Here is a 23738-nt window from a genome sequence, read left to right as displayed (position 1 = left end):
GCTACATTTCTTTGCTATCCACTTGGGGGAGTCTGGGGATTTTCTAAATAAGGTCCATGTTTACAAAACTTAGGCTTAAGGCAGAAGTGGTGCTGGGTATTTTGAATGCATTACCCTGGCTACTTCTCCCCGCTCTGCCCCACATGCACACACATTAGAAAGGAAAGCAAAAGTGTGTGTGTGTGTGGGGGGGACTTCTGGCACTGTGGAGATATATATCTTGTGTTCCTGTAATGGCTGTCTCAGAGGGCATCAACAATAGAGGCCACGGGGGTGGGGGTGGGGGTCGTTTAATCTCACTGTAAACAAGTGGTACAGTGAAAAATAAATCATTTTTATTTCTATTTCTATTCTATTTCACAGGGTAGAAGGTGGTAGAGCCAAATGGAGGAAGCCCTCTGATCAAAGCTGAACATTTTAAAATTGCACTCATTTCAGTGGGGCTTACCCCTAGGTAAGTGTGTAAACTGCAGTCTAAAATGCTGGATGAGTCTGGGAATGGGTTCTGTTGAAGTTCATTGGGTCTGACCTCTAAGTAAATATGCTTAATATGATACTGTAAGTTTTCCGATTCACATCCTATAAGAGTCAGCTGGAAAATGAAGTCATAATAACAGCGGCAGCAGCAACAACAATAATATTTGTAGCAGTTACAATATGAACTGTGCTTCTAGAAACAATGCTTGGCAGATGTGGAATTCTTTAGCAGTTTAGGGCTTGCTGCAGATAAGACCTTGTAACTGGAAGAAGAGTTTCGAATCCCGCTTTATCACTACCCGAAGGAGTCTCAAAGCAGCTAACATTCTCCTTTCCCTTCCTCCCCCACAACAAACACTCTGTGAGGTGAGTGGGGCTGAGTGACTTCAGAGAAGTGTGACTAGCCCAAGGTCACCCAGCAGCTGCATATGGAGGAGCGGAGATGCAAACCCGGTTCCCCAGATTATGAGTCTATCGCTCTTAACCGCTACACCACACTGGCTCTCTACACCACTGGAAGGCAATAACATTGTAAGTCAGAGACAGGAACTGGAATCAAACAACATATGAATCCCTATCATTCCTTTCTACTCGGTGTAGAAAGGAATGATAGGAGCTTTTGTTGTTAGACTGTGAGCGTGACTCTCACTAGCCCCAATCACCATGGATGATGGTCAGGATGGTGAAGAGTTGGAAGGGGTCCTGAGGATCCTCTAGTCCAACCCTGTGGAATGCAGGAATATGCAACTGTCCCATACAGGGATTGAGCCTGCAACCTTGGCATTATCAGCACAGCACTCTAACCCATTGAACAATATCTTCAGTTGTTCCTGGACAGTTCTTGCCATATCTCAACAAGAATGCTATTCCACAGAACAGGGGCAACCACACTAAAAGCCCAGTTCCTGTGTTACTGCATCTGGAGGTCTACAGGTTCCCCATTCCAGATCCTAGACCAGAGAATACAGATTCGGGAACATTTTGACAGCATGAGCTGGTGGCAGCTCCCCCACCCTGCTTTTTCCCTAAGCAGGTGGAATGAAATGAAATCCCAAGGCTTAATTTGGTGGAAAAGAAAGAAGCAGTATATCACTGGGGGGGGGGGAATGCCTTCCAGCTTGCACTTGCTTCTAGCAGCAAAAGATGATGATTGTATCATTTTACATTCTGAAATAAGAACAGCACTTCTAGAAAATGCTGATGGATGTCACTTTCCTGTCAGAATTTGCTATCTTTACCATTTGTATCCTTGATACAGGAGGCAGCGATTTATGATAGGTGCCTTCCACTTATTGGAATGCGCTATCTTTCCCAGCTCCCATCTTGAAGCGGGGAAAGTATTTTGACAGGTGCCACTCACTCACCTATCCGAATCTGCAAACTGTTGCGCCTGGGATGTAAGCCGCAAAGGCAGCAAATTGGGAAGGGCAAGACACTTGTCAGAATTTGCTCCTTGTGGTTACGGAAGCCCAAGTTTCAGCTTGCAGAGTGTGACAAAGATATGGAGGCACCAAAATGAAATCGGGCAAGATTGTGAAGCAAAATCTGGGTGTGGAGGCCTACCGATCTCCACCAATATTCGAGAGAATTAATAACAACCCTCTTAGGGTCCCACCCATAGCTGCCAAGTTATCCCTTTTTTTAAGGGATTTTCCCTTATGCTGAATAGGCTTCCTCGCGAGAAAAGGGAAAACTTGGCAGCTATGGTCCCACCCTATGACATCCACATCATCTGCTGTGTATTAGACATGGCAGTAAAGTCGCTCCTTGATATGAACATTTAAGTAGCATGTGCTTCTTGGTGAGATGAATTGCCTGTGGCAACCTTTAAAAAATTGATTCAGTTACAGACAAGACCTGTAGCATACCAGTACAGGGCCTAGTTTAGTGGAGGTAACTGCCCACTAAGGCACAGCAGATTTATCACTGGTGTTTTAAGCCTGTATACTATTTGTACCCCATTAGACTGTGGGGGGGGGAGGTTACTTGATCGATTCCCCCCCTCCCCAGTGAAGTGGCATTCAGTCATATAATTCCACAATCATGGTACAGAGCACAGGTTTACCACCTCAAAGCTAACTAGGCCTCATGTATTTATTCCACTTACATTCCACCCCTTTTTTCCACAGAACTTAGTGACAACTAAGTTTTGTCCTAACACCTCTATGAGGCAGGTTAGTCTGAATGAATAAAAAAAGGTAAAGAACCCCTGGGCGGTTAAGTCCAGTCAAAGACATCTATGGGTTGTGGTGCTCATCTTGCTTTTCAGGCTGAGGGAGCTGGCATTTGTCCACAGACAACTTTCCAAGCCATGTGGCCAGCATGACTAAACCGCTTCTGGAGCAACGGAACACCATGATGGAAATTTACCTTCCCGCTGCAGAGATACCTATTTATCTACTTGCACTGGCATGCTTTCGAACTGCTAGGTTGGTAGGAGCTGGGACAGAGCAACAGGAGCTCAACCTCGTCGCAGGGATTCGAACCGCTGACCTTCCGAATCGACAAGCCCAAGAGGCTCAGTGGTTAGACCACAGCGCCACCCACATTCCTGTGCTGAATGCACAGGCCTCTACTGAAGCCCTTCCACTAGGCATGCATTGGTAGTAATTCTGCCTGCATTGTGGTGAGGTAACCCTGGTCCCAGAATAATGTGAGCATAGGAATGTTCTGTGCCTCTCTCTGAAATGAGTGGTGCTTAAAAGTGCTGAACATTTGGCTGGATTTGCAGGCTTCAGTCCATATTTTTGATGCCCATCTAACTGTTAGGATCTCTTACTCACAAGTAGGACCCTGGCAGAGACACATGCCCGACTGGCAGGTTCCCTCCCTCCTGGTCAATCATTTGGGAGCTTCAAAATCTTTCTCCAGCCCGAACATCACAACGACTGATGCCAACTGACATCAGCACACTTACGGATCCGCAGAACTTGTGCAGTTGCGTAAGAGAACTCAGCAACTCAGCATTTTGGCTAATCTACGTTTATTTACGTTTATGATGGGAGGGCGTTCCACAGGGCGGGTGCCACTACCGAGAAGGCCCTCTGCCTAGTTCCCTGCAACTTGGCTTCCCGCAATGAGGGAACCACCAGAAGGCCCACGGTGCTGGACCTCAGTGTCCGGGCAAAACGATGGGGGTGGAGAACATAACTCAGTAGCAGAGCATTTGGCTAATCTACTTTATTTACATATAAATACACACGGAGCACTGCAACATGGCTCGCTCTCTCTCTACCATCAGACAGCAAAGTGAGTGGACAAAGGACAACAGTCCCACTTCAGGAAACACAGTAACACAAACATCCTGTCTTCGTCACTTCCCACTGTGGAATGAAAACATATACCATCATGTGATAGACAATAATCCCATGAATGCAGACACGGGGAATGAATCTTCAACACTAACATGGGTTATTTCGACAATCCAAATCATTATGATATCTGGGGCTGTGACACACCACTGCTGACCGTCTGACCCAAGAGCTTTATCAGCAACAGCTTCAGCAATAGCTTGCTTTTGTGCCCCCCCCCCCCGTTTCCCATCACATTCAGAATCTGATTAGGTGGACCAAGGTGCTGGTGCCAGCTGACAGTGCGGCTTGATAGACTCTAAAGACAAACCTGAAGTGCTCTATCAGGCAAATCAACACAGCTGGAACTAGTTTATAGAGACAACAAAGTATTAACAGAGGGAAATGGCTCGGGAAATAAGATATACTGGGATGGCTCTGATTTCAGTAGTTTTCAGTGGTGTAAGTAGGGGGGCTAACATTCATGCCAGTGCAGTCATCTCAATCCTCCTTTTACACACACACACACACACACACACAGAGAGAGAGAGAGAGAGAGAGAGAGAGAGAGAGAGAGAGAGAGAGAGAGAGAGAGAGAGATGCTTTAAAAAGAAGAGTCAGGAGCACCAGTCATGGGTGCTTGGATTCCAGTCAAAAAAGAGAAAAATATAGGCACATGAAACCTCCTCAGAATGTTGTCAATTCAATAAGTCTATCCGAGTGTGCTAGCAAAGCACAATAACATACGCTCAATTCTCACCTGGTAATAGATCACAGTTCACCAAAGTCTACACCACTGGCTGATCCTTTCATTATAGTTCCTTTGGAATAATCCCTCTGGCTTTACTGTGTTTTGATGTATGGATCTCCTTTGTTTTCTCAGATACAATGGACAAACATCGAATTCCGGTTGAGAATGAACAAGGAGCTTGAGTGATTCCCCTGGCTTCTCCTCTCTTTCACACACCTCTATAGAAAAATGCTTTATTTCCTCAAACCATCATTACTGGCTTGCGGTAACCACAGGTGGGCTTTTTCACTGGTGGCAACAGTGTTGTAGAATGCCCTCCCTGTTGAAATGTGATAGGCTCTATCCGTATGGATATCCCAGCAACTCCTGAAGACACAGCTGTCTAGGCAAGCATTCCCTTGAACTTGAACTTCCTGACCGAATTGCTTGCATTGCTCTTTTAACTGCTTTTATTTTTATTCTTTTTAATTGCCTTGTTGTATGGCAAATTCTAATTATATATTTTTAAGTTTTGATGGAATTGTTTCCATCATGTTTTTTAATTATGTATGGATTTTATAATTGATTTCATACTTGTAAAGCACTTAGAGATCATTTTGCCATATAAGCGGCATAGGAATTTGTTGATATCTGGAAGCCGATTCAACTTAGACCTGCCTTTTAATTCCCACAATCATCATACCTCTCACTTTCTGCATTGCTTTATTTTACTTTGTTTGGGAATGACAAAAGTTTTACTTTTGTGGAACAGCACACACAATGCATTCCATCTTGTCCTCTTCAGCAAAAGGAAGCTCATTGTTTCCAGTAGAAGATAAAGCACTGGCATTAAGTTGTTATTTTTGTCCTACATGAATAATTTTATTGTACGAGCAACCCTATAGGGGCTCCCATTATAAGGTAGAATCCACTTTCCCAGAGAAGCTAATAGAGAAGCTCCTGTTGATTTTAATGGCCCCAGGTTGTAATGACGGCAACCATTACAGCCAATCCTAAAATAGATTTATTTTTCCACATAACCTCTTGCTAAATGTTGCCCCCACTGTGAAATCTGAAATGTCACCACAGTGACACACTATTATTCTTGCCATAAAATGGTCTTCACTTGACATTAGAAGAACTGGTCAAGGATCCTGGAGTGGTTGACACTTGCCCTCTGGAAGTTCTGAGAAATGGAATGGGTGGCCGAGTTATTTCTTAAGAATAGATATGCTCGTCTTTTTTGATGTGCACTTAGTGGAAAAAATTGAGAGTATTTCCAAGAATCCCCTCCCACCTGCAAGTTACAGCATAGCAACAGTGGCCTACAGCTAGATAAAGTTAGCTTTTGCTTAAGTCCTATCAGAAACAAAGGTGCCAAGTTGTCTGGGGCCTGCCATACCAAATGCCCATCTCCAGGCATGTATTATGGCCTGCCAGGTAGCTTCAGTCACCGCTGACATTATGTCATCAACTATTTGGGAGATGGATTTCTTCCTCCCTTCCAAATTATTGGTCAGCAGGATTCCAGCTTATTTTACAGGGCTATGTATGCACACAGTTAGTTCTGAGCCAAAATATGTTGCTTCCAGGAAGTTCTGAGATCTGCTGTCTTTTAAATATATATATATAAATAAACACTATGGTGATCTAGAATCAGGTGTTCTCTATACCGGCACAAAATAATTATAGGCACAGTTCAGGGCCTAAGTATATCAGGTCTTGCTCTAAGCGTTGAGTGACTTCTACACATCTTTACTTCGGTGGAATTTCAAGTCACAACACCATTGTTCCTGCTGAAAGGACACAAGGTCACCACCTTTCTGAAGCCAGTGGATGGATGCATGATTGCACATGAAGGCCACCTTGGGTTCTTTGACAGACAGACAAAAAAAGAGATAATGCAAGTCAACCTCAGGTGTACAGTCATCAGCTACAGTCAAAGATCAAGGGGTGAACATGCATGTGTGAATCAGTCTCATCAAGCACATCCTATATGTACACACCACTTATGCTCCTTTCACATTTTATATCCATAGGGCTTTCATAGAATCATAGAGTTGGAAGAAACCACAAGGGCCATCCAGTCCAACCCCCTGCCGAGCAGGAAACACAATCAAAGCATTCTTGACATATGCCTGTCAAGCCTCTGCTTAAAGACCTCCAAAGAAGGAGACTCCACCACACTCTTTGGTAGCAAATTCCACTGCCAAACAGCTCTTACTGTCAGGAAGTTCTTCCTAATGTTTAGGTGGAATCTTCTTTCTTGTAGTTTGAATCCATTGCTCCGTGTCCGCTTCTCTGGAGCAGCAGAAAACAACCTTTCTCCCTCCTCTATATGACATCCTTTTATATATTTGAACATGGCTATCATATCACCCCTTAACCTTCTCTTCTCCAGGCTAAACATACCCAGCTCCCTAAGCCGTTCCTCATAAGGCATCGTTTCCAGGCCTTTGACCATTTTCGTTGCCCTCTTCTGGACACGTTCCAGCTTGTCAGTATCCTTCTTGAACTGTGGTGCCCAGAACTGGACACAGTACTCCAGGTGAGGTCTGACCAGAGCAGAATACAGTGGTACTATTACTTCCCTTGATCTAGATGCTATACTCCTATTGATGCAGCCCAGAATTGCATTGGCTTTTTTTGCTGCTGCATCACACTGCTGACTCATGTCAAGTTTGTGGTCTACCAAGACTCCTAGATGCTTTTCACATGTACTGCTCAGGTGCAACCGGTGGAGCAGGGGTGAGTCTCTAGCCTCACTGTAATGTTATGTTCCCTGTCAGTGTTTTGGGCTGCTGCTGCTGCTGCTGCTGTGAGCCCCTCCATAAGTAGGCTCAGGTTGTACATTTGTAAACAAACCATAAATACACATAGCCTCCATTGTGCCTAGTTTTCCAAACACAAATCCTGGGTGAGGGCTTGCAATCCCTGAAATCTTGCACACCACTTGAGGGAGATTGGGGTGGCGTGGAGCATTGCCTTTACTTGGGTGTGGTCAACTTGCCCATTACTAATTTTTCAATATTTCTCCCAGCTACCTCTGGGAGTTCTTTGTGGCTAGTTCCACAGCCACAATCAAATTCTGCGGCGGTTCCAAAATATGCAAAGGACGATAGGATTTGCAGAATTTCAGAGCCTACCAGACCCCTGTCTTTAACATCTCACAAACACCTCTATCCTTACAGACTTTGAGAGATGCTTGTGGGAGCATAAAACAATGTGCAAATTGCACTCATTGATGCTTATTGTGTATGCATAGGCACATCTGTCACTTTATATGTGGCAGATATAAAGCTCAATATTCTGCAGCTTTAATATTTAATAAAAATTCTCCTTTTAGATGAATAACCCAAGCATAATTTAGCACACACAAGGCTTCAGTAAGAATGTTAATCATTGTCTTTAACCATTTACATAGCGTAATTTGTAAGATGACAAGACTAACAAATATATTTATATCTTTCACCCTGCGGATGCTTTCCAGATGTACATTAGCGATCCAGGTCAAGCTAATCTAGGATGCTGAATCCAAGAAGAGCCATTCATATGTTGACCCTGAACACAGCTGTTATTCCCAGTGGCGCTGAAGTCTTGCTGTAACTTGTTTGAAGGGAGAGATTCTCGGAAGCTTCTATTGCTATTATCACCTTAAACAAAAACAAAAAGAAGCCAGGGTGGAGAAGAAAGGAAAATGCAAAACTTTAAATCATCCTTGCACAGGTCACAGGAAGAATTATAAAATCCTTCTCTGACACCATTATACTTTATCATCCCCCCACCCTCCACAGTTCAGTAATATACTTCTCAAGACAAAAATAACTGATGTAAACTGGGAAATGACAGTGATAATAGGTCTGGAAGTAAGTATATTACTCTTGAAAGTTTCAATAAAACAGTGATCTTGACAGAAGAAAAGCAGACAGATTACCGCTGATTAAAATCCAACATTTCTAATACTGTATTCAAAAAGTAATTACCGTAATATACTTTGGGGCTCCCCCCTGCCCCTGATTTAAAGGCTATATAATAAAGGAGAGAGGAAAATGAAACACAACCAGCATTTCCCCATCACATCAGTCATTCTGACAATGTGGTTGAGCTGGAAATCAAGAAAAATTGTGGCCGTTTATATCAGTGTACTGAGTTTAGCACAATAGGACTTTTATTATTACAAAAAGAGAGAGAAATCACATGAAATAGCCTTATCGAGCTGACTCAAGGAGCCTGCGTAAAGATCAGCCAATATAAGTGTCTGCTCTCAAATGGTTAAACTGTCAAAAAATGAAGGGAATATTAATAAGTACTATTACAGTGCAATCCTATGCATGTCCATTCAGAAGTAAGCTTCGCTGAGTTCAGGGAAGTGAGAACAGGACTGCAGCCAGAAAGTGCATTCCTCTGCATGCTTACTCAGAAGTAAGCCCTATTCAGTGGGGCTTAAGTGCACACACAGAAGTGTATATAGAATTGCAGCCTAAGGGGAATAATTGAGGGCATGACCCAAACCCATATGAATTTTTTTTACTTGTTATATTTTATTAAATCCCAATAACAATAATATTAACAACAACAACAACAACAACAACAACAACAACAACAACAATTTATCTTTTATATCCCATCCATCCAGATGGGTTTCCCCAGACACTCTTGGTCCCAACAGATTAAAAACAGAATAAAACATCAAATATTAAAAACTTCCCTAAACGGGGCTTGCCTTCAGATGTCTTCTAAAAGTGAGATAGTTGTTCATTTCCTTGACATCGGATGGGAGGGCATTCCACAGGGCGGGTGCCACAACCGAGAAGGCCCTCTGCCTTCTACACCCCAAAGCATAATCCATTTTTCTTTTCTTTCAAACTTCCCCTCCCACTTTCCATGGTGTCTTTAGCTTCTCCCCCACGCTGCACCCTATCTTCTCTCTCTTATAACTAGTATGCAATGATCTCTAATTCCCTCTGTTGCTCACAGTTCAAATCCTGCTCGTGAATCCATACCAAAATATTTCTTTAAATATTAAAAAAAGGCTTCTATTCTTCCACAAAACAATCCTTGATTAAACATTTTTATATACTGTCGATTTCAATGACAGAGATATGAGGTTGTTATCAACAGTCCAAATTTTTCCAGTGGTATTGTCTCCCCCCCACCCCAAAAGACCACCAAATATTTAGAAGAAAGGACAGTGTTTTCCACTGTGACTTTTTCAGACCTAGGCTTAGAGAGTATGCCTTCTGCCATGTTGGACGGTAAGATGCTGACAGATGCCAGTATCCAAACGGATTTGCATCTAATTTTAAACAGGTGGAGAATGCAATCCACTATATATTAAATTGTGTGTCGTATGGTGGCCCATATTCCAAAGAAATGTTTTGTCTTAGTAAGCTACTCTGACCAAGCAATCTCTTCGAAGATGCTTACTCATTTGTAACATATAGAAAAAGCACTGCATGCTTTAGCTGCGGGGAAACTCCAGACAGAAAGAATTAGTGCAATGCAGCAGGTCATGCTCCCAATTTAGTTTAGTTTAACTTTAAAGTTTAAACTAGTTAAACTAGTTATACATTTAGTTTAGTTATATGTCTTCCTATTCACCATTTGTTCATTCCACCCCTTTCTGTGCATTTCCCCGTCACTTTCCTTACAGCAAAACATATGTTTCTTTTCCTTTTTCGAAGTGTATGTGTTGCACTAGAGTAGCAGAGTGCTTTAACCAGGCATCCCCAAACTTTGGCCCTCCAGATGTTTTGGACTACAATTCCCATCTTCCCCGACTACTGGTCCTGTTAGCTAGGGATCATGGGAGTTGTAGGCCAAAACATCTGGAGGGCCGCAGTTTGGAGATGCCTGGCTTTAACCCACTTGAATTGTGCAAAACTAAATCTCTGGTCTGCACTTGAATTCATTCTGCAAAATACGGACAATCTGGAAGTCACTCATGTGAGAAAGTAAGTGTGTTCTGTGTGTGTGTGTGCAGTGAACTTGTGCATGTTTGCGATCAAAACACCTTCAGGTCTACCCCTCCACTACAAACTATTGTACAACAACCTCACTGTTACTGTTTACTATGCATTTTGAAGACAATTTCCTGCCCTACCTCACCCTTTGAAAAGGCCAATACACGAATTAAAGTGTGTGTGTGTGTGTGTGACAAATTACATTATATACCAGGACTAAAGTAGTGGTTAACATCCATATAAATGATGTACTTCAAACAGTTTTTTTTCAAGTGTTTCTCATGATCCAAAGCATGTGGCAATCCAAGGGCTTTTAGTCATATCTTTCCCTTCAAACCTCAAAAACCAACTCCCGTCACCCAGTGAAGAAAACAATAATTAATTATGAATAAGTATATTAAAAATACTATGAAGAAAATGTATCGAGAACAGAAGCCAATTTTGAAAGCATTAATAACCTAAGTGCTTTAATTAAAAATTGCCTTTCCAATACAACCTCACATACATTATGGATTTTTCGGCTGGGAAGTTTTCATTATAAGTAACAAAGTCCTTTTTTAAAAGAAAGAAAGAAAAGACAAAGAAAAAAGAAGAGAAAAACCAGCTACCAGGATAGTCTCAACTCAACTACAGTGGTACCTCGGTTTATGAACACAATTGGTTCCGGAAGTCTGTTCATAAACTGAAGCGTTCATAAACTGAAGCAAACTTTCCCATTGAAAGTAATGGAAAGTGAATTAATCCGTTCCAGACGGTCCGCGGAGTAAGCGTTCATAAACTGAAGCAAACTTTCCCATTGAAAGTAATGGAAAGTGGATTAATCCATTCCAGACGGGTCCGTGGAGTACTTAAATTGAAGCGTTCATAAACTGAAGCATGGGTGTAATTGGTTCCGGAAGTCTGTTCATAAACTGAAGTGTTCATAAACTGAAGCAAACTTTCCCATTGAAAGTAATGGAAAATGAATTAATCCGTTCCAGATGGGTCCGCAGTGTTCATAAACCGAAAATTCATAAACCGAGGTGTTCATAAACCGAGGTTCCACTGTACTGCAGTTGTTTCTGGCTTCTCCCTACCGTGCACCACTAAGGGAAATGCTGATTGGCTAAGATTGTGTGGATGCTGATTGGATAGGAATCTATGCTGCCTTAAGTTGATATTGGCAAATGGGAGCAGAGGTGGAACACTTACTGACTTTATATTTACTTGGCACCTTGATCATGAAGGTGGTTTTCCCAGAGTGAGGTTCATCCGTCAAGGAGCAGAGTATACCCAAGAATAGTCAAGTTATCTTGGCACTACCAGCAGAACTGCAGCCTCTCTCTAGTTATAAAACCACAAAGTAAATACATGGATACATACATAAACGACAAATTCCCCCCCCCCTTTCGTGACACTCGAAATAGGTGGCCTGAGGTGGCAGGCACATTTTCCCTAATGGTAGGGATATGTTAGGGAGCTCTTACTCACAAGTAGGACCCTGGCAGAGACACATGCCCAACTGGCATGTTCTCTCCCTCCTGGTCAATCCTTCAGGAGCTTCAAAAGCATTCTTTTGCCCGAACATCACAGCGACTGATGCCAACTGACATCAGCACACTTACGGATCCGCAGACTTTGCGAAATTAATAATAATAATAATAATAATAATAATAATAATAATAATAATAATTTATTTATACCCCACCCATATGGCTGGGTTTCCCCAGCCACTCTGGGCGGCTTCCAACAGAAAAAGAAAATACAATAATGGATTAAACAATAAAAGCCTCCCTAAACAGGGCTGCCTTCAGATGTCTTCTAAAAGTCTGGTAGTTGTTTTTCTCTTTGACATTTGATGGGAGGGCGTTCCACAGGGCGGGCGCCACTACCGAGAAGGCCCTCTGCCTAGTTCCCTGCAACTTGGCTTCTCGCAACGAGGGAACCGCCAGAAGGCCCTCGGTGCTGGACCTCAGTGTTCGGGCAAAACGATGGAGGTGGAGAACAGAACTCAGTAGCAGAGCATTTGGCTAATCTATTTTATTTACATATAAACACACATGGAGCACTGCAACATGGCTCCCTCTCTCTCTAGCATCAGGCAGCAAAGAGAGTGAACAAAGGACAACAGTCCCACTTCAGGAAACACAGTAACACAAACATCCTGTCTTCGTCACTTCCCACTGTGGAATGAAAACATATACCATCATGTGATAGACAACAATCCCATGAATGCAAACACGGGGAATGAATCTCCAAATAGGATGTACACTCCACCAGACCCCAAAGTAAACAAGGCAAAGGGAGGTTGCAGAGGCAAATAACTTCTCTATAGAAGAAATGAGAAGGGTTTATATATTGCTAGAGAGAGAAAAAGCATGAGGACAGGCTGAAACATGAAGCAGTACCATCCAGAAACATCTTCCCACATATAGAAGTTGGAATGATCAACAGTTAGAAATCCATATTTATAATTATTATATTGCCACCTGCCAGGAGTTTTAGACCCATTTAACCCCACTGTTAAATGTGCCTAGGAAGTACTAGTAGATATGCAAATAATAATTAAAGGTCCAAAGTCAATTGGTTTCTATCACAATAAATGGTTGTTTACGTTTCTGTTAAAAGCATTGCTTAGCTAAAAGCATTGTTAAAAGCCCTCTACAATTTGCCAAGGAGACTCCATTAATACACTTGGTTTCTCGGCACACTCCCCAAGGCGTGTTATATCACAACTTCTGACTCAGCAATACACAGCTCATCAGCCATATATGGTGGCCGAGCAAAGGGCAGATAAATACCTTCTTTTGTTTTTCTTCTGTCTGCTTTTGAGGACTGCAAGAGAGATGTTGTCAAGCAGCTAGAAGGCCTGATTGTCTATCACAAGTTTAATTTAAGCAAACAAAAAGTATATATTGCATTGACTAAGCAAACCAATGTTCTGCTATATTGGTTTATAGCATAACCATAGCCAAGCATCTAATTCATGGGTAGGCAAACTAAAGCCCGGGGGTCAGATCCAGCCCAATCACCTTCTAAATCCAGCCGGCGGACGGTCCGCGAATCAGCATGGTTTTTACATGAGTAGAATGTGTCCTTTTATTTAAAATGCATCTCTGGGTTATTTGTGCGGCCTGCCTGGTGTTTTTACATGAGTAGAATGTGTGCTTTTATTTAAAATGCATCTCTGGTTTATTTGTGGGGCATAGGAATTCGTTCATCCCCCCCAAAAAATAATAATAGTCGCCCCCCCTCCTCCACAAGGTCTGATGGACAGTGGACATATGGGAGATAACCTGGGGGACTGCTTGGCTGGCAGGAATCAGGAAGTTCACAGGGTGAAAAAGAAGATCGAAGAGAGAAAGGTGGCTGCGTGACTTGGCCTTTTATCAGGTCTGGAAAGGTCATGCCTACCTATTAATCACATGCAAGGAAGGATGCTCCAGCCAGGTGTAACAGGAAGTTCGACTGGCTGGACCAACATCCCCAGCATGACCACTCTAGCAAAACAGGAAATGTTGTACTTGACTGCTCCAGTGGATTACATCCCACAGGCTTCCTTCATACCTGCCAAGTCCTGGACTGCAAAATCCGGGATCGGCAGCCGCGTGACACTAGAAGTTGCGTAGACACAACTTCTGGTGTCGCTTTGACCATCTATGGGCACCAAAGATGACCGGCACCGGCAATGGAAGTCACGCCTACGCATGTCCGGAAGTGCGTAGACACAACTTCCGGTGTTGCTTTGCCCATCTATGGGCACCAAAGATGGCCAGCAGCGGCAACGGAAGTCACGCCTACGCATGTCTGGAAGTGCGTAGACACAACTTCCGGTGTCGCTTTGCCCATCTATGGGCACCGAAAATGGCCAGCGCCGGTGCCGGACATGCGTAGACGCGACTTCCTGCGCCGGCCATTTTCAGTGGGCAAAGCAGCAAAAAAAAAAAAAAAAAAAAAAAAGGCCACTGGCAGGAGCGGAATAAGGGAGAATAACGGGAGAGGAACTGATATGGGGAACCGCCGGGAAACGGTACGAAAAAAATGGGGGTTTCCCGGGGAAAACGGAGTACTTGGCAGCTATGGCTTCAGTCCTGAATCAAACGTTTCAATACAGCAGGTTTTCTTAGCTGCTTAAACTCAGGTAGGGATTGTCTCGTGCCTCTTCTGGAACCTAATAATATGTCTCTTTTATGCACATGCCATTCTCAAATGGATTCAAAAGCAGACAAAGATACTGCATTCACCTACCAATCTAATAAAGCCTAAAAACTGAGCAGCTTGGATGTAGCCGGGATTCTTGCTTATGAGCTATTACAAAGATCTCTAACAATTTAATTTAGATGGCAAAAAAGTGGGGAAATGGAACGATTCTTGAAATGAAACCATCTTGCCCTGAAGGGCCACACGGCTTCTTAGCAGAGTTATAAATCATGAACATGGGGAGACAGCTATCTTTAAAGGATAAATACCAGGATTATGTTGTAATTTAAGTGTCTATTTCCCAAACCAATATCAGCAAGAATGAGACTGCTTCATAACTTCAGGAATAAAGAAGCAATTCACAGAAGGGAAGGACATATTATTTTGCTTAATCATTATGCAGAGCAATACTTCACCCATCTTTCGTGAACCAACAGCTTTGCAGGGCACAAAACTCAATTAATATCTTCATCATCCCATTTTTTAAAAATAGATACATTCTTATACATTGGCTAGGATTACCATCTCTCCAGAGGCTGGAGTGTGGAGTGGGCAGGGGGATAGACATGGCTATTTGCATGTTACATGAACAGAAATTTAAAATTTTCTGGCCTTTAAAAAAACCACAACCACTTACGGGCTATCTTTCTTAATTGTAGAAAAATCCAAAGCAATCCATGCCAGCATTTTTTAAAAAATATACAGTTCAGAGATCAGCATCCTCCACATATAGACTGAAAATAACAAAACATCTCCCAGCATTTCCTATATTCAGGGCCAAACAAAATGTGATAGCAAGGTAGGCAAATATAGATATCTCCCCCTGGAACTTAGGGATGTGGGAGAGATTGATGCAAATCTACCTGTTTTGCACTTTCTGAAACAATGCACAAACCAAATCACCATGATGCTTTGGAATCGTGCTTCTACAAACTTTATAATGTAGTTGTCCAACTGAATAATGTGTACAAAAATGTGTTTGTTAGGGCAAAGTGTGCATAAAAATGCACACATGAGTTAATGTGACATACAAAAAAGCCTTACATTAGGAGAAATTGCTTGCAAATATGTATATATTCAATGAAATTTGGACTAAAACACTGATGCAATTTCATAAGTATTTTTTTATATTATTACAAATGTACTGTACACATAATTGTGGAAAGCCAAAGACTGGAAAAAAAGACAAATGGAGAAAAACCAAAGCAGACAGTTTCGTACATCCCTAGCTGTGATCAGGTAGAGCAGGGGTGCCAACTTGAATCAAATATTTTGGGGGCCCAGGTAAGTCTTGCCCTGCATAATCAATCATAAAGCACGACACACACACACACACCTTTTGAATGACAATGCCTACCAACTATGGGGGGCAGCTCCCTCAAATATTTTATTTGGGACAAGAGCGAAGGGACCACAGCCCCTAGGAGTTGGCTCCTATGAGGTAGTGTCTAATTTTAAGAGCAAATGGGGACTTTGAGAAGAGCCGGACCTTTCCCACCCGTGGCTTCAGGGTGTCCTCCGATGTCATTTTTTTCCAGCTGGAAAATACCAGGTGTGATCTCAGCTGGATTAAAACCATCTGGGGAGAGGAGCTGCATGGAGGTAACGGGATATGAGAGAGGGTTCTATACTCCTCACCCATATACCTGTTTTGCTATTAAAATCGAACCAGCCACCCATCTATGGTTCTACAAGATTGGAAAAGAAACTGGTTCGAACACATGACACTAACTGCTGGCCCTCAGTCAACCTTCAGAAAACCCATCCTCAAAAGTTCTAACTTCAGCACTGTGTCCCTCTCTCTCAGTGTGTTTGCACATAGACTAGCTAATCCAGCCTTCTCCAGCCTTTGGTCCCTAGATATTGTTGCTGGGACTACAACTCCCATCATAACTTACTATTGGCCATGTTGGCTGGAGATGATGGGAGTCTAAACCCAGAGTACACTCAGTGTTGGAGAAGGCAAATGATGCAGTAAGATCAGTTCAGTGAAGCTTCTCTCTTCCTTCTTCCAGAAGACAGAAAGCCCTTTTATAGCGCCAAGACTTTCTTAAGATTGGAGGGCGGTGAGTGCATGTGTCTATTTGTAGTAGGAAGTTGGCTGGGGAAGCTTCCCTCCTTTCACTAGAGATTAACCCAGAAGTCAACTCAAATTAAAACCAGAGAGGAGACAAAAGAGCCAAGTGGAGCTGGTTTCAAACTGGCCTATCCTTGGCTTGGGCGGGCAAGTCTTATTGAAGGAACTTAAATTATTAATTAACACTTATTGGCTTGTTGTTTGTTCTGGTTAATGAATGCTTTTCGGCACAGGCGTTTTTCATTTTCCTTTCTGCACTGTTTTCCGATGAAAGGCCGCTGATTACATTTCAATGCTTACACACACAAAGCCTGGGGGACCATGTGGAGAAATACATTGTGACAACCCAGGTGGGCCCGATGCTGTGTGACTCTTTTCAAGCGTGCAGATGGAGTTCCGGTAGCTACTTGAACCATATATTGGAGACAGCTCCATAGAGCAAACTGCTTGTATCACACAAACTCACAAAGGTTGGGTATTTTGGCTCTTTAAAAAAGGAGGGCTTAGCTGGCCTAGGAGCAGAGGGAAGGGGTGCAGGCAGGATCCCCCAAATGACAGACACTGGCACTTTCACACAAATGATCTGCAAGGGGGTGGGGTTACTTCTGTTTGGTTGCATGATGCTGCAGTTTCCACTAGCATTGCCAGGCTAGGAGCATCCCTGGCCCTGAGATTTCAGGGCCCAAACTTGAGACCTAGGGCTGGGCCCCTGGTGACATCACAGGAAGCGGGCCCTGGTGATGTCATTAAGTATGATGTATTTCAACCACAGCCACTGAAGGCATGTCATTCCAAAGACGAACATGTTGTTGTTGTTTAGTCGTTCAGTCGCCTCCGACTCTTCGTGACCCCATGGACCATAGCACGCCAGGCACTCCTGTCTTCCACTGCCTCCCGCAGTTTGGTCAAACTCATGTTCGTAGCTTCGAGAACACTGTCCAACCATCTCGTCCTCAGTCATCCCCTTCTCCTACTGCCCTCCATCTTTCCCAACATCAGGGTCTTTTCCAGGGAGTCTTGTCTTCTCATGAGGTGGCCAAAGTATTGTAGCCTCAGCTTCAGGATCTGTCCTTCCAGTAAGCACTCAGGGCTGATTTCCTTCAGAATGGATAGGTTTGATCTTCTTGCAGTCCATGGGACTCTCAAGAGTCTCCTCCAGCACCATAATTCAAAAGCATCAATTCTTCGGCAATCAGCCTTCTTTATGGTCCAGCTCTCACTTCCATACGAACATAAAGTCCAACAAATGAGCAAATATTTCACTGCTGATATAGGTCCAGCTGAATCTAGCCCACTTGCTTCAGTCCAGAAGAGTTTGAGCACCCTCAGGCCAAGCCAGTAGTTGCCATGGGTGGGTGGGGCAGCAGGGTTCAGCTCCTGCAGCTTATCTTCATGTGCTCTGCTTGCATCTGCAACTCATCATCTCGTCCCAGGCATCCATGTGCACTCATAACCCCTTCCTTCTCTTGAGCTCAGCCCAGTTCATTTTCTTCCTTTGCCACCACTGAACCCTGGAGATGGAAGTTCATTGGGAGAGGGGAGAAGGTCAGACCTTCCCTGACCTCCTCCCCTCTCCCAATTTTTGCTTGGCTGAAGCTCACAAGTTTTCCACAGTCCACAGTAATAATAATAATAATAATAATAATAATAATAATAATAATAATAATAATAATAATAAATTAAAGGGGCCCTCCTCTGCCATCATAGAGCAGAAAAGGTAGACCTGGAGACTTCAAAGGACTCCAAAATTTGTTTGGTTACTCTAAAATCCTCTGTGTGGATGTATCCATGTGCAGGAAATAAAATCTCACCTGACACAACTTTGCACAGCAGCCTTTCCAAGGGTATTTTGCACAGGGAAGAGCAGCCTAAAGAGACCAACAGATGGAACTGAACGTCTCCATTGCCTGGTTATTTCCATTCAGCTGGAAACTGTGAAGTCATCCCCCTCCCCGTCTGCTGATTCATTCCAGCTGTCAATTAAAGTAAGTTGAGAATCAAATATACACAGAAGTTTCATATCTTTTCAGTGCTTCCCATAACTTTGTGCTGAATCCAAAGGGCTGTGCCTTGATGAAACCTGTGATGAGCAGATTGCTATAATAAGACCTCCTGAAAAAACAACCTCTCCAATGGATCTGTACAGAAACTCTTCTCCAGAGGCCTTCCTAAATTGCATAGCTGCCAAGTTATCCCTTTTTTAAAGGGATTTTCCCTTATGCTGAATAGGCTTCCTCGCGAGAAAAGGGAAAACTTGGCAGCTATGTAAATTGCTGTATAAGGGAATGACACAAGCAGGCCTAGCAGTAGCACCCAGGCTGTGGAAACAGCATATATAGAGAGGTATGTTTGCGTTTGGCAGGTGGTGATGAGCTCTGGTGAGCTTTCTTCTCACTTTGGCCCCTTTGATATTATTGACTGCTGGTTTCATTGCTCATTTCCATTTAAATTTCTTTCTTTTGGTATGGCATGGTATGTAGTTGTTTTGTTGTAGGCCTTCTTGAACACACTTCAGTGTCGAAACGAACAAAATAATCTGTCGCCCATCTCAAAGGGATGAGAATGCGCTTTTACACAGAGCAATTGATGGAGGAGTATTCATACCAATCGCACAATTTGTGCAATTCACGGAAAGCAAGTTTAGAGTCATTCCCTCAGAAGTAAGGCACGCAACAAATTTCCAGTCTTGGACTTTCTCTTCATCCTTCATGGTGTTCAGTTACTTCAGATCAGGTTCCACACTATTTCTCTAACAGGGGAGGAGATCCTGTAGCCCCATCAGATGTTGTTGGACTCAAACTCCCATAATATTAAGCAAGCATTGTCAATGGTCAGGGCTCATGGGAATTGTAGTCCAATAAGGTCCAGAGGGCCAAAAGGCACCACCCCTCCTTTCTGTGGGTTTTCAGTCTGGTGGCACATGCAGCATGATGCTCCCAATTAGCGTTAGATCCTCATGAAGTCTTGCCGTCCACTGAAGATGTTCTTACTGAGGCCCCATTTATGAAAATGATTTGAGATGGCAGGAGGAGGTTGCCCCACTGAATATTTCTCTGCACTATCCTGAGTCTGTGATCTGCCAATCCATGCCTCCTTGATGTCAGGATGCTGTCAGCAGCTCCCGGCTGGTCGCCCAGTAAAGTATAAAGACAAGGGTAAGTTTCTTGCAGTCCTTTTTTTATTTACAGAGAGAGGCTATAGAACCCAGCCTCTTGGATAATGGCATTGTCCCAAGTGAATCTCCCATTTCCTAATTCGTCACCACCATCACCTCCTCTACGGATTCCACTAAGTGCCCTGTGTCTTTGAGCTCTTTGCTCTCCTACTTCGAAGGCTTGCCAGGTTCTGGGAGATGGAGGTTCTGGAATGCTTTCTAATGACAACGTGTCAGCCGGGTGTTGCTCTGGCTCTCCCATGATTTCCCAGCTTTCCCCCTCGTCTGCCTCTGAGCTGCAACCTCCCTCAAACCCCTGTTGTAAAGCTATGCTGTCTTCCTCTTCCTTCTACCTGGAAGGGTCTCTTCACAATTCCTCCTCTGCCCAGTCCCTGACACATGATCCATTACAGAGCAATCCTGTTGAAACACTGCACAGGCTCCATCCTATGTAAAATAACACCACCAGCAAAATCTGTCCCTCCTCCTGTTCCTTTCTATGCTCTGTTTTTCTTGGGACCAAATCAGTGAGGTCAAGAGGGAGGTCTTGTTGTCTGGGCAGCCAAAGACCTCCGTACACACTGCCAAGGCTTGCGTCCCAGGGAGGTCACTTTGGTGCTGCAAACACAGTGGTTTGACTCCACCTCCGAAGGCACACTCCATTGTCTCTCAAGACAAACGGATGCCAGCAACTATCGCACACACCCATCTTCAGTTGGGAACAGCACTCCTAGAGCTTCTTAGAAATATCAGGAATAAGATTGTCCCTGACTTTAGGCTTACAATTTTAAAAACACAAAACTAAAGGGATTGGAAAGGAGGAGGGGGGGAAAGAAACTCAGGTACTAGTACTTCGTTACAGAGTTCTTATAATGAAGAAGTTCAAGGAGAGGAGAAAGCCAAAATTGCTGGTCTCTCTGCTGAGCCAACAAAGAGTCCCTGCTCTCCATCTCTACCTGTGTTGTAGTCTGGTGAGATGGCTCCAGCTAGATGACAGGTTATTGCTATCATTATTGTGATTTTGCTATTTCTATAGTATACAGTATATATGTATAGCCGAAGGAAGCTTGCATCTGTTTCCCCCCTCCACTTTGGGCAAAGTCTAAAATTAGAGAGTTGTATATGCTTCAAATGAATTTCTAAAAATGTCCTAGGGAGAACATTTTTTAAAAAAATAAAAAATGGTGGGAGCACAGGATTTCCCACATCCTACCTCCTGTTTTTTGCATTAATTTGTTACATAAATCTGTAAATCTGCTATGCATCTCATTCACGTACTGCCAAATCTATTTATGAATCTAGGGCTAAGGAAGCTCCGAGTTAAAATTTGCAGTCCCCCTCCCTCTTCTGTGCTTTTCAAATACGTCATAACAAGAAGCATGAGTTGTTGTTTTGCTTAAAATCTAATCTCCCCCCCCTCCCCAGGAAATTGTTTGGGTCTGTGTAGTATATACACACATATATCTCTACACACATATACCAGTACGTCTTCTATACATTTCAAAATAGCAATAAAAAGGGTCTCATTGTAGCCCCCTCCCCCCCAGTGTATTATTCTCCAGTGTTGCCATTATGAACATAAAACAGTCGTCCATATAACGAAATGAATAAGCAAGCAGATTCATTTTTATAAGTGTCACCCAAAGCAAAATTCTTCGTCTAATTTAAATTAAATAATATTACATCCCAACAGGCATAATCTAAATGTTTGGAATAGGATATTTAGATAAAAGGAGTATCATTAAATTTTAATTTAATGGTTTTTCACTCCTTAAGAAGAAAATGTGCTGTGGCAGACTATCTCTTAGTACTGAGTACAGCTTCATGGACACAGTCCCCACCCCCCACCCCCGTGACTGAATTCCATAAGGTGTGTGGGAGGCTTTTAAAAATCCACATATTTTCCCTCATATCCCCCTCCTCACCCTCCCATGTTAAATTAATATCATCTGATGGAGTGGAAATTAAACCACTCCGAATGTGTTAAAAATCTCACTCTTCTTGACTCTCATTACCAAGTGCCAGCTATTGCTAAAATCATTCATTTTTTGGAACAAGAACAACCTTGGTAGCATCAGACATGGGACAACACAAAAATAGAACATTGGCAAAAACTGTGAATTGATTTTGTGGTATTTTGGAACGTGGCATAAGCCTCTCCTTTCGCAGATGCAATTCTCAACATGCTTAAAGTCTGTTGCTGGCTATTGTTCTACTATGACTGGTGCTGTAGCTTTCATTTGTTTCTGAACCACCTTGGTATTTCTTCTTTAAATGAAAAGTGGTATATAAATTCTTTTCAGTCATCATCATCATGATGTCACTGGAATTCAGCACCAATGCCGCCAAGTTTCCCCTTTTCTCACGAGGAAGCCTATTCAGCATAAGGGAATTTCCCTTAAAAAAAGGGAGAACTTGGCAGCTATGTTCAGCACTGGAGGAGACGGGTTAAGAAATCACTTCCCCCATCTGGAAGCCCTGCTTTCACGAAAAACTCAAGCACCCTCTGCAGACTGGAGGTGGGCAAATGTTATCCCCTTCAAAAGGGGGGGAAAGAAGAACCAGGTAACTATTGACTGGTACCTTGACACCAATACCAGGATAGGTCCTAGAACAGATAACTAAACAGTCATTCTGTGAGCAATTAGAAAAGGATGTTGTGATTACTAATGCTCAGAATGGGTTTCTCAAAAACAAGTCATGCCTGACAAATCTTATTTCATTTTTCTTTCTTTCTTTCAAGTTACAAGCTTGATGGATCACGGGAATGCTGTGGATGTAGTGTTTATTGATTTCAGTAAGGCTTTTGACAAAGTCCCCACCCAAAAGTACCAGAAAGGGTTATTTCTGGGTTTTACCGCTTGCGCATGCGCAGAAGTGCCAAATCACATCACGTGCGTGCACAGACGTGGTGCTGCAGGATACGAACACTGCAGGTTGCAGACGTGCCTCTGTCGTGGATTGTGTCTGCAACGTAAGGTTCCACTGTATAAACACCAGCAATCGGGAAACACTTGCCTGCAAGGGCTCCAACTGGAGAACAGCCTTTACTAAAGGTGTCACGGGCTTTGAAGACACTCAAACTCATGACGCAAGGGAGAGACGTGCTAAGAGGAAGGCATGCTTGGCAAATCCACACCACAATCAACTTCTGCCTGGAAACCAATGTCCCCACTGTGGAAGAACGTGTGGATCCAGAATTGCCCCTCCCCCCAGTCACTTACGAACTCATTGTTAAAACTGTGTTTATACTCAGCTATGAGTGATCACCAAAGAAAGAAAGAAAGAAGAGTTCCAGAGGATTGATTACCTAGCAATAATAATAATTAATAATAATTTTTATTTATACCCCACCCTTCCCAGTCAAGACTGGGCTCAGGGCGGCTAACAACAAATAATATCAACACAAGTATAAAAGAAACAATTCAGTTAAAATGCAGATTAATACAATGTTAAAATTCAATTTTAAAATTAAAAATCTACGAATAAGATAAAACCATTATGAAATAAAACCTTAGGGGAGGGTAACCATGGGGTCAGACTGCGTCAGTCCGAAGGCCAAACGGAACAGCTCTGTCTTGCAGGCCCTACGAAAAGATGACAAATCCCGCAGGGCCCTAGTCTCCTGGGACGGAGCGTTCCACCAGGTCAGGGCCAGTACTGAGAAGGCCCTGGTCCTGGTCGAGGCCAGCCTAACCACCTTGTGACTCGGGATCTCCAATATGTTATTATTTGTGTACCTTAATGTCCTCTGTGGGTCATACCGGGAGAGGTGGTCCTTCAGGGTGATCATGATCTATGGAAATTACATCTCCAATAAATTTCTTCTACCAGGAATGCCACTGAACTGCTGAAGGTCTGCTAGAAG

This window comes from Zootoca vivipara, chromosome 1 (assembly GCF_965207765.1).
Source record: "Zootoca vivipara chromosome 1, rZooViv2.hap1.1, whole genome shotgun sequence".
In the NCBI taxonomy this organism is placed as follows: domain Eukaryota; kingdom Metazoa; phylum Chordata; class Lepidosauria; order Squamata; family Lacertidae; genus Zootoca; species Zootoca vivipara.
The sequence above is the reverse complement of the archived record's forward strand: the minus strand, read 5'-3'. Positions refer to the sequence as shown.